Genomic DNA, 11,714 nt, shown 5'->3' on the forward strand with positions numbered 1-11,714 from the left:
AACACAGCATCAGCTCACTGATACTGACTACAGTCCTCAGGTTTATTACTGTTTTCCAACTATCAATTCTTGCCTAAAAATTAGCAGTGTTCCCCTACCCCTGTGAAAGGAAAGTGTCTCCTCAAAAAAGTTCACTGTATGAGAACACAGCAACAACTCTGACTCACAAGGGTAATCCAGACATTCAGAGCAATTCCCCACCTTATGCTTGCTGGCTAGCATCTAATTAGTCTAATATATTCTTATTCCTTGGGGTTATCTATTTGATGCCTACCACATTCTTTAAAAAAAACAACCCATGTGCTCCTGAGACTGGAAAGCGATTATAGACCAGCCCATGCTTTCCTGGGATTAAGGTCCCAAGAGGTTGCTCAATAACAGTACACAAAGGAACCTCCAATGAAGTATTCTCTCCGTTGCTGTCTCCCCAAAGGAGACAGAAATTTATTTCCAACCCTTTGAGGTTCCCCCATCTCAAAAAAGGGAATTTAAAGGATCTCACAGAGAGGCCTGCACCCTGGTTAAAAATGCTTTATTTTCCATGCCATCCATACCAGCACAGCACTGTTATCATCGGCTATAATAAACAGATGAAGAACAACAGACCTGGGAAAAAATTAGCCCATCTTCTCATTCTGAGTGATTCTCCCATTCCCCGAGTCCTCTGAACAGTCTGTGGACCAGATAAATGCTTCTCTCCAGGTAATTAACCTTTTTCCTCCTGCTCAGGAAGGATTAAAACCAATTATAATTAATCCCTCTCAGGTATTAGTAAGGACCTGTCTGACCACACGCATTTACACCCAGGAAAAAGCTGCTTTTCTCTCAGGGCAGGCAGAAGGCATTTCTCTGTTTTCTACCTCTTCACAAATGCCACTGTGGATTCAGAATTATCCATCATCCCCAAAACCATTTCAGAAACATTCAGCAGCAATGTAGAGTTTTTGAAAGACAGCATCTGTACCTCCTACCCTTTTTACAGAAAAGCAGACTAGCCACCTTCACTGCTATTGCAGGCAGAAGGACAGACCCACCTGCATATTACAGCTTTGAAAAATTCAGCTGCATTTGCTTTCTGCCCAAATTACAGCAAACAAAATGAGAAACCTCAGGGATTATTCCACTTTTAGCCTGTACTCAACTAAGCAGATTGCCTTCCAAGTTCAGCTTCCTACTTCATTTAGCTTTTTCTGGTTAAAGGGACAGCAGGAGTCATTCAAGTCTTTGGGCTTCTTATATTTCCCTGTTAAGGTTCTGTTAGACGAGGCGGCCATGAACTGGCAGAGCCGCAGCATAATAATCAATGTGGAGTTGTTGTAACCAGAGCAGATCTTTACCTGCACATGCTAAACCCAATTTACCCTATGTAAACAAACCTGAGCTCCTCCTGCCTTTTGCCTGTGCCCTACCAGCACCCCTTTTTTACTGCCTTGAGTTTCTGTTTACTGCTGGGGTTGTCCTGGTAGTGATGTCAGCGATCACCAGGCCTTGCCACTCTCACCACAAAATTTCCTGCAAGCTTCCCTGGGATGCTGAGGTAGACCAAGAAATGGCAGATATCACAGCAGTAGGCCTTTAGGAGCATTGCACAAAGCAGATAATATCTGACTGAGGTAATCCTCAGGTCCCCACTGCAGCTTTTTGTTGCTAAAGCATGGAAAATCTGCAACATACCCTATTACTCAGAAACTTGAGCTATATTTAGACTTTTGTCCTATGAAGCAGATCTGCTTCACTGTGACCAGCTATGGAAGCAAACTCAGTAGTTCAGCAGTTCCACTTTGATCAGCCCAGTTCTCTGGGGATGTGCGCATCCAGCATGTCACCCTGTGATCCTTCACTGCAGCCAGCCTCTATTGTGAAGCTACAATTAGACTAGAAAAATCCAAGCACCTCACAGCGACCATTAGAGAAAGTGCACTGTGTACCCCTTGCCATCGCACGCAGAGTCAGACACCGTGAAATTAGTACTGATGGTGCCTGGTTTTAGCAGCTAGGTAGGATATCTGTTGCTTTCAGGTAAAGCCCTCGCTCCATCTGCAGAGTTCTGCTGTGGAGAAAAGAGACAATGGGAGCCGGTGGACTTTACCGAGAGATGAGCTTTTTTGCTTGGACAACGCCAGCAGAGAAGGGTAAATCCCAGACACTCATCTCTGTGCAGTCGCCAGAAATGGAGGTGCCCCTGAAAAAAAGACAGACTCATTCACGTACAGTGTCAAAAAAACCCCCAATGTGACTATTTTTGTTCAGCTCACCACCCAAGGAGCCTGTTCCAAATCAGTAATGGCAGTGAAAGTGCCTTGGTTTTTGGAAAAGAAGTTTTCACTTTGTGATGTTACAGATTAATCGCTGTGATAACCCAGCAGCTGAACTGAGCCCAATAGCTCTTATTTCAAACAACAAACACACAAACCAGCAAGCAAACAAAGCCTGGAACATTTCATTCCATGAATCGTTTCAGTCTGGGGCCTTTGGCTCTTGTATGCTTTTCATTCTACTTCTTTTTAAAGCTATGAATGAGATCCCTATGGCTGGGACTACAAAGGAAACTGCTCCAGACGTCCTCACCGTCCTCCCCAGATGTTGCTGAACTGTTTCCAAAGGTGGCTGAGTGGCATGGAAGAGAGAAGAAACCACCGAACCTGGGCAGAGAAAGCAGAGGAAGGACTCTACTCCCACAGTGTTCGTGCCTTACAGTTTTCTGCCTGGCCCTGAAAGAATGAGACATCTTCAGGCCCTGCAGTTGAATGTTACTCACTCTCACACACCACCTACAAGGAACTCTGCAGTCTCAAACAAGATCAAACCAGAGACCCAGTGTCCTGTGTCTTGGCAGTGCTGGCGAACAGACGCAAGAGATCTCTTAGTGGATAATTATAGAAGAATTTACCCACAGAGGAAAGAAGACATCAAATTAATTCCATGGTGATTATTTTTTACCTTGAAGCATGGTGCTTCTTACCCATTTTACTGGGATGAACACATAGCAGTAATATATTCAAATATTACACCAGGACTCCACTACTGCAAACTCAATTACTATAGAGAGTATCCAGGCAAGCATGTTTGCCATTCACTGTTTGGGCATGATGCCATAGCTATGATCACATTATCCTCACCCTACATTGACTACCCATGACAAATTGATTTTACAGAGTCGTAGCTATTTTTTAAATCACTACAGCATATTGTATTAAATGAACCATGCAGCAAATTAAGCCTGTACTTAATTGAAGTAAAATAGGACATTTGTACAGCAAGAAGCTGAATGCATGATTAGCTGTTTTGCTGAACCGGGGTCCTATTAATTGTCCAAAAACTGAACTTTTGTTTCAGTGGTCTTTAGGATATAGGCTTATAAATCTGCAGGAAGCATCACAATCCAATCCAATCCATTCCAGTCATTGAAGGCATATTTTCCCAAACCTCAGGAGTCTTCACACCCAAGAGGGAAAGGGCATGAAATGAAAACACTCCCAGCCTTACAAAATAAAGTGCACCACAAGGAAAGGCGCCTCTGAGCTGACAGAAGATGGAGTCATCCTGCATTCGTCACTGACTTTCGTGATAGCTGTGCTGTCATGGCATCAGCGGGGACAGGTGTATCCTGGGCTGTGTGACTCAACAGCCTTATGGTACCAAAGGTTTAATTCAACTGGCTCTCATTCAGCTTCCACTGGGAGCTGTGTGTTCCCGTCACCTCTCAGCGGGGACTCACCAACTCACATGCGAAGGCGGAATGATTTTTAAAAGCCTCTGATTTGATCTGGCTTGATTTTAGGCCTTCCAGCTTGAAATACTTTCAGCCCCAGGGGTGCACAGCTGCCATACTTTTAAGTAGAGCCATCTGAAGAAAATCAGGATAGAGATGTCCCAAACTGGTAAAACTTGAGTCACTCTAAATCTGTGGTCACTTTTCAAATATCTGGGCTTGAATGATAAGATCAGGAATGTAGACAAGTCATCAGGGCTGGGAAATGGGTAGATGAGCATGAGACTTGTTTGTCTTAACTCTCAATGTTATGTTTAAAACAAATACTCTTTAAATATATCACCCGACTTCCTTCTTACATTGGTGAGGATCCAGAATAAGGTCAGTGAAATGAATAAAGTTACACAAAGCAAGACTAAGAACAGAATCAGATTTTGGGGTATTAAAAATATGGACCATAAACACACAGTTTTGGCTGTTTCTTTCTCTCTGCCTTTAATCTGACAGGGAAAAAAAGAAGCTGTGAGGATGAATGAATGTCAGATGTGAAGAAAATCCTTGGGCTTTCAATTTCCTATTATAACCAGGACTAGAATAGTAAAAAAGCAGCAGAGGTCAGGAATGAGATACAGTGAAAAAAAGCAGCGTGCACACTCTTATTCCAGGGATAATGGTCTCAATCTGCTATGTATGAAAAGAGACACTGAGAGAGAAAGGCCAGAAATAGCAGAAGGTTTTACAGGGCAAGGGAGGGATACTGTTATTCGTACTAGATCTACGTATGGTTCAGTCTGAGGTTTTGTAGCTGTAATTCTGAGAGCCTGGCATCTGCCACCCCACCCCACAGTCTTACCTAAACCACGGAGCGAGTGCACATGCCCTGCTTTGCCATCTGGGAGGAGTCAGAAGATGAAGAACAATTCTGGAGCCACCCCAGAAGCCAAGACCTCTGTCTCCATCCCAGAGTGCCCAAGGAGGGCAGATGTTTGGTTTCTGTTGGATTAAGCTTTTGGCTGGAGATTAAGCTTTGTTGTGGGTTAGCTGCTGATTTTCACTGGATAGCTTTCCTACATATCTGCCAAAAATGCCTAGAGTAACACATTGGCTCTTTTCATGCAGTCTGTCAACAACCAAAGTCAACACATAACATCAAAACTACATATTTTAAAAGAAATGGAAAAAATAGGTTGGGATGGGCATGAATTCCCTCAGTCTCTCCTCCCCACTGCTAACTTCCCCTGCTTACCAGTGCCTCCATTCCTCCTTCTGCCTGTTCAAAACGTGAAGAAAAAAGGAAATTGCTGCCACCACTTCAGCCACAAAATTGTGGATATTGAGGGAGTCCAAGAAGAGCAAGACATCGTTCATATACATCAAGGCAGGAGGACTGATGACTTGAGTAAAACGAAATTTATTATCGCGTTGCTTCTGAATAACTGTGCTCCAGACATACCCCTCAGAAACTCCTTTACTCCCAAGCCTGAAAAAAGGTTAGATCTAGATCCAAATGTCATGGCTAAACGTGGCATTTCTGTCTGGTTTGCTGACTGGGGGAGCTCAGAGAATTACCACAGACTCCTTGTTCCTCTAGGAGATGTCACAGGGATGTCCTGACCCCCTGGTCCTTCAAGGCTGGCTACTGCAGTGCTGCGGATCCCTAGCAAGGGGGTGGGCTAGGTGCTGGGAAAGCACACCCTGACAGGCATCCTGAACCATCCTTTTTTCATTGCTAAATTTACTCTCCTACAAGGGGACTATAGCATATGGCAGCTGTTTGCAGGGTAAAGAGAGAAATCAGGGCTATTTGTGACATCTATTTAAGGGCTCTTTAGTATATATGCAGCCTCTCTTGTGATCACTGCTTTATCTAACCATAGTTTCTACGTTCCACCGCACAAACGCTTCCTGACATTTACCATTTCTGGCACCATTAAACTCAATGCATGAGGGTGGGGAGAACATGGTGGGGCAGTTCATGTTTGAAGGCCAGCTGCAGTGCGAAGCCAAACTGAATGCCCCATATGGCTGTGCAGGCTTTGGAGGGCACCTGCTCCTTTCTCTTACGCAGATTTCAGCACTTGAGGTAAATCCTAGTTTCCTTGGTTGATGTTTGCTCCTTCCTTAGGAAAACACTCATGGAAATTAGAAGCAGCTTTGTCTGAGGTAGAATTTAGTAATAACTGAGGTCCGTGTTCCCCTTGGTTCTCATCTAGTGTTGATACTTATCTCAGCATCCAGCAAGCATAAAACATTCCCTTTGTGATTTATTAGCATTTTACACTGAGTCTGCGAGGTATGAGTGACTGCATGAGACACAGAAAAACTGAGAAATTAGTCCGGACCAAGGACGCTACCTTTTCCTTTTTTTCAGGAACTGGCGTGGGAAGGCCCGTGTCTGTCCTGGTGTATGCTTTTGCCTTGCAAGCAGCTGGGCTGCACAGGCACTCCCTGTTGGGATAGTCCAGCTTCACCACCAGCCGGAGCCTGAGAGAGCACCCACCCGCCTGCAGTGGGCCAGGCTGGTGCTCGAGGGGGCTCCAGTGGCGTCTGAGCACCGTGGCACCGCGGCTGTGTGCTGGCACCCTACAGTGCCTGTAGCTGTACTTGAATATAGTTACTGATGTTCTCAGGACTGGATTTTAGCGGGGCTGGTGTTAAGGTTTGGATTCCTAAGTCTTGTGGAATTGGAAATTCCCATCCTAGCAAGGCTCGCTCAGTCATAATCGTTCAATATCCAAAGCAGATAAATTAACAGTCGTACAGGATTGGGGTAGGAGGAGGCAACTTCTTTGTAAAACCTCTTTAAAACTTAGATAATCTCTGACTTGTCAGTGTGTACAGTGGGGACCCCGTGAGGGCTTTTGTTGCATCTTTGGAATTAATTCTCCCTCTTGGAAGATCTTCTGTGCTGGCCAGCTGATGATTGCCTTGGCCAAGATATCTGCATTTCAAAAACACCATACTGTTACAAAGTGCCCATTTCTGCCTGCCTTTACAGAGGCAGACAGTTTTCCTCTACATGAATAACCTTTTTGCAGTCCACTGAGTAAGCGCTGCTCCGCTGCTCAGGCTCAGCCCCGATACTCAAGCTGCACCGTGTTGCAGCACTGGGGGTTATTTGATCAACTGCCATTATTATAATAAAAGCTATCCCTGACAGACCCGTAGGTAAAATGTCTCTTGGGAGCAGCATTTCCTGCTGAATGCCTATAGAAGGCTTGGCAGAACGCCCTGTGCTTTACAGGTATTTTTTGCTGGAAACAGAACAATCCTCCTGCAAGGCCGTACAGCCAGCCCCCTAAAGCCCTTGACCCCAAATGTGTAATCTCCCTGGAGACCCAATGTACATGAAGAAATATAATCTTCTTGAAGCATCTGCTGTCTGCATTGTGTTAAAATATGACGGGGACGCAACTGTTAAATCTCCAGGTCACTCATTGCAGAATCCTTTAAAGGGCAATAAAAAACCCCAACCCAGTCTGAAAGGAGCTCTTGCACACAAAAGGATCTCTTTGTATTGCTTTAAGGAGGGTTATTTTACCACGGCTGCAGCCTGAGAAGTTTCTGTGGCATCCAACAGACATTTCATCTGCTCTTGTGTCCTGGGAAAGTAATAGCACACAACAGATGGGAAATGGAGCCGAGTTTCGGGAGGTCGCTGTAACGGCATCACATGCAAATCCTTTGCCTGCTGGGACCTGCACAGCGCGTGAGCTGTGCTGGGGAAGCCGGAAAGAGCTTTCCTGCTTGCACAGGGGCAGAAGATCAGATGGAGCATTCGGCGAGGAGGCCTGGGAGGGCTGCCTTTGCAAATGGATCAGTCTGACAGATCAGCTTTCCCACTGGGGTGAAAGGGAAGGAGAGGTGTCTGTTATCACAGAAGGCACAGAGAAAAGGGGTGTCTGCTGTTTTTTTGATTTCTTTATACATTTTTTTGAGCCAGTTGGAGGACTTGGTCTCTGCTCTGAAGACATAGGTGCAGGGAGCAGGAAAAAGTGAGAGCTTAAATGCAGAACTACCAAGGAAAGAGCGTCGATGTGGCTTGTCAGTGATACTCTGATCTGCTGTTGTTTCAGTTTTCTGCATTTTTTTTCAACACTGTAAACTTGGCTCCTTGAAATCTGCCGTGCCCTTGCTCTTAGTCTCCCCTTCCCCCATTTCTCCCTTTAATGCTGGTGTCCTCATTTCCCCTTTTGTACATATGACCCTTTCACTATGCAGGGATTAGTATCTCACTCATAAATATGTGAAATAGATGGGCAGATGATTTAATTTGCTGGGTTTTGTAGCGCTGGCAAGACAGACTGGCATGGGAAGAAGGGTATGTTGTAGCAGGTCAGCTGAAGAAAACATCATCTGTACGGGATGAGTAACGGGAAACAGGCATACGGGACACCAGCACTAGCCCTGCAGGGAGACCTCAGGGGATGGGGACGAGGTGGTAAGACATAAAGGCCAGGCAAATAAGGAACAGCAGAAGAGAAGGTCAAAGATGTCTCTGCCTCCCCCATTTGTTATTAATATATTAATATATCGATCTGATTTAAAAACCTTATGTAAAACACGTTTTAAAATATATGGGCCTAACCCCCCTCTCTAAGATGAGCACTCATCAGTAGAGGCTTTAACCCGCTGCCAGATCAAACTGAGGCCCTCCCACATACCAAAGCACGCAGACACACAGCTTGCAAGGTCGAGAGCTGTCAACTCAGATCTTAACCTGCTTCATGTGTATGCGGAGCTTCATTTTGGATCTTCTCAGGATCTCATATGCTCAGGAAAGTGGCAGTGAGTGGGCCCAGATTGCTGTTGGCAGCTAAGCAGGTGACGGCTCTTCTTTGCCAGTAGAAGTTACGATGCAATCAGTGGTGCAGCATGGAGGCCATCAGCTATGTTTATGCATCTAAACACACACACTCGCTATGTGTATATGCATTTATATGAAGGATCAGTTGAAATTATGTGTTATTCCATATACATTGAAACTCAAAGAGATTGACCGGAGAAGCTTTTTGCTAAATTTAGCCCTGAAAGCCTATTACGTACCATTGTGTGGACGTTATAGCAAAGGCACTGAACAATAATTGCAAACTTGCTGCTATACTTGTGCCTGAAGGCAAGTGTGTAAAATGTCTTCTGCCCTGAGCTTCCAAAGCACTGACAACTGCAGCTGTTGCAGGCTTTAATGGAAGCTACAGCTCACCAACAATCAGCCCACTTGCGTTAAATTGCCAAAGGTGGGGTTCAGACAGGAGGCTTAGGGTACCTGTGATTGCAGCATAGACTGGCAGTGGAGGTAAGGCATGGAAAGGGACAGGTTGCCAAAGAAACCGATGGAGAAATAGGAGCAATAGGAAGAGCTGTGGCATCAGATGAGTGGTCTGACAACAAAAGCAGCAACGTAGATAAGCTCTGCAGTAACTGCAACAACATGAGCTGATAGAGCAGATGGTCACCTCAGTTTAGCCTCTAACATGGCTTGTTGGCCCTAGTAATATTTACCCAAAAGTACTCTACTGATGGAGATGGGATTATGTAGCGAACAGAGGGAAATCAGTCCTATTTTGTACAAGATAGAACTGTGCTGCCTATCAGCTCTGACAGTCCCTTCACATGCTGGCTTTGACTTGGGCAGACGAAACGATGTGACGATGTACAAAACCATTTCTAGGGCAACTTCAGATGGTGGAAACTGGGTAGCACCTTCCCAGTTGCCCAACTTTCTTGGAACTTTATTAACTCACTCCTCAAATATGGAAACTTGGTGAACAGGTAGAATGTTAAACTCCCCTTCCCAGGTCTGAAATTACCTTCTGGGAGCTGTCAGGACATTTCCATCAGCTCCTGATCAATGCTATTTGGGGTTAATCCTGACCTACTTCAAGGCCTGAAGTGAGAATTATTTAACTAGTTTGTGAAAAGCACTTAGAGATCCTTTAGTGAAAACCGAAAAAGAAAGGCAAATACTGTTATTCTCATCCCCAAAATACTAGGTAAAGAACCATACTGAAGTAGCAATATAGGTAACCACAAAGGAGAGAGAAATTCTGCATTGGAAAGTGTCCCATGTTTGAAAGGCCAGAGATCTACAAGCACTATATGTATCTCAACTCACATATTTAATAAATATTGTCTCAACTGCGTATGTTTACTTATTTTTATTAAAGAGCAAATTGCTTGTATTTCCTTCTCTTTCTTCTTCATTATAGCATCAAAGCAGGACAGCATGCCACACAACAGTATAAACAAACAGCATCACCAGATACTTAAGGGTCTTTAGCTCCTAAATTGACTAAAGCATAAATACAAACTGACGTCAAGCATTTGGGATTACCATTTAAAAACCGCTATTTTCTGAGACGCTAATAAAGGCCATTCACATCAGAAAATCCAGTGGCTACAAAAGGAGTGAGCAGCCCAGACTCCAGAGTAAGGAGTCGAGGAAATGGTCTGCTTCTCTCAGATTAAAAAACTTGCCGGTTTGCTTTAGACCTGTGAGAAGTCCCAAACACGGAGAACACGTAAGAGCTGCTTCCAACCTGTCCAGCTCTTGAAGATTTGGGAATGTAATGTCACACCAGTCCTCACTCTGCCACCATTACCAGCAGCACTTGTATCATCCCCTCTACTCATCACAGTCCTTGTACGGTGGAAGCTCGTCCTGGCTGCGCACTGGGGCGGCACAGCGCACCACGTGCAATGCAGTCTGCAGCTGCATGATGCTAGTGACCTGTTCCAAGGCTGTGACAAGTCACCTTCTACATCTGGTCTCTAGGGTCTCAGTTAAGTAGCTGAAACTTTAAAATGCTCTCAAGTGAGATCATAAGCAGCGATGAAGCTTATATAGTATCTCAGTCTTTCTCCCTCTTTAGCCTGACAAACATTTCCACTGGAACCCATGGAATTAAGAGTAATTTTGTAAGGCAAAATACATTCCTGAGTAGGCGTTTGTACTAATTCAGGTGCTGGAAGTGGTATAGCCACGAGGCAGCATGCTCTGTGGGCCAAGGTATTCTGCTTCTCGGCATGATTAACTTAGCAGGATGGAGCACAGCACTGTATGGCTTTTAGTACCTATACTGGCTTAATGAGCACTAGCTTGCATATCTCTAGGTGATGTATTTTTCCACAAAGATATAAGTCAGGAATCACCTAGAGAGAAAGAGGACTAGAGATTTTCCACATCCCTTCTACTTCAGAGTAAGTTCATATACTTTGGGGCAAGCAGACACCTTTTGCATTTCTGCAGGTAGTAAAGATCTCAGAGGGAAAGCGCAGCTTTGTATTTGAAGCAGTGGTGCCTTTGGACACAAACTAACCAGTGCATGCCCCTCCCTACGACTTCTGTCAAGACAGCACTTTTTCCTTTGGCATCTGTGCAAGCTGCCCAGGGGCCAAAAGCAGAGCAGGTACTGGGGGCACCACCTGCTTTGGTAACTTCCCTCTTGTTCTCAAAGCAGTGAACCCAGTGGCCAAACCCTTGATGGAGCAAACCCTTGCCATCCTAGAAGAAATAAGCCATTCCACGTGGTACAAATTCACTATCATAGAATCATAGAATAGTTTGGGTTGGAAGGGACCTCTAAAGGTCATCTAGTCCAACGCCCCTGCCGTGGGCAGGGACATCTTCAACTAGATCAGGTTGCTCAGAGCCCCGTCCAACCTGACCTTGAATGTTTCCAGGGATGGGGCATCCACCACTTCTCTGGGCAACCTGTGCCAGTGTTTCACCACCCCCAGCGTAAAAAATTTCTTCCTTATATCTAGCCTAAATCTACCCCCCTTTAGTTTAAAGCCATTCCCCCTTGTCCTGTCGCAACAAGCCCTGCTAAAAAGTTTGCCACCATCTTTTTTATAAGCCCCCTTAAAGTACTGATAGGCTGCAAGAAGGTCTCCCCGAAGCCTTCTCTTCTCTAGGCTGAACAACCCCAACTCTCTCAGCCTTTCTTCATAGGAGAGGTGTTCCATCCCCCTGATCATGCCCGTGGATGACTTGCTAGTA

At 45.0% G+C, this 11,714-nt stretch overlaps 1 protein-coding gene across 4 annotated transcripts in view; it reads right to left on the reverse strand.

The window, feature by feature from the left end:
* The window catches only part of RAD51B (RAD51 paralog B), a 466,410-nt gene that overhangs the window by 417,214 nt on the left and 37,482 nt on the right, over positions 1-11,714 (reverse strand). The window lies entirely within an intron of this gene.

This window comes from Aptenodytes patagonicus, chromosome 7 (assembly GCF_965638725.1).
Source record: "Aptenodytes patagonicus chromosome 7, bAptPat1.pri.cur, whole genome shotgun sequence".
NCBI classification, from domain to species: Eukaryota; Metazoa; Chordata; class Aves; order Sphenisciformes; family Spheniscidae; genus Aptenodytes; species Aptenodytes patagonicus.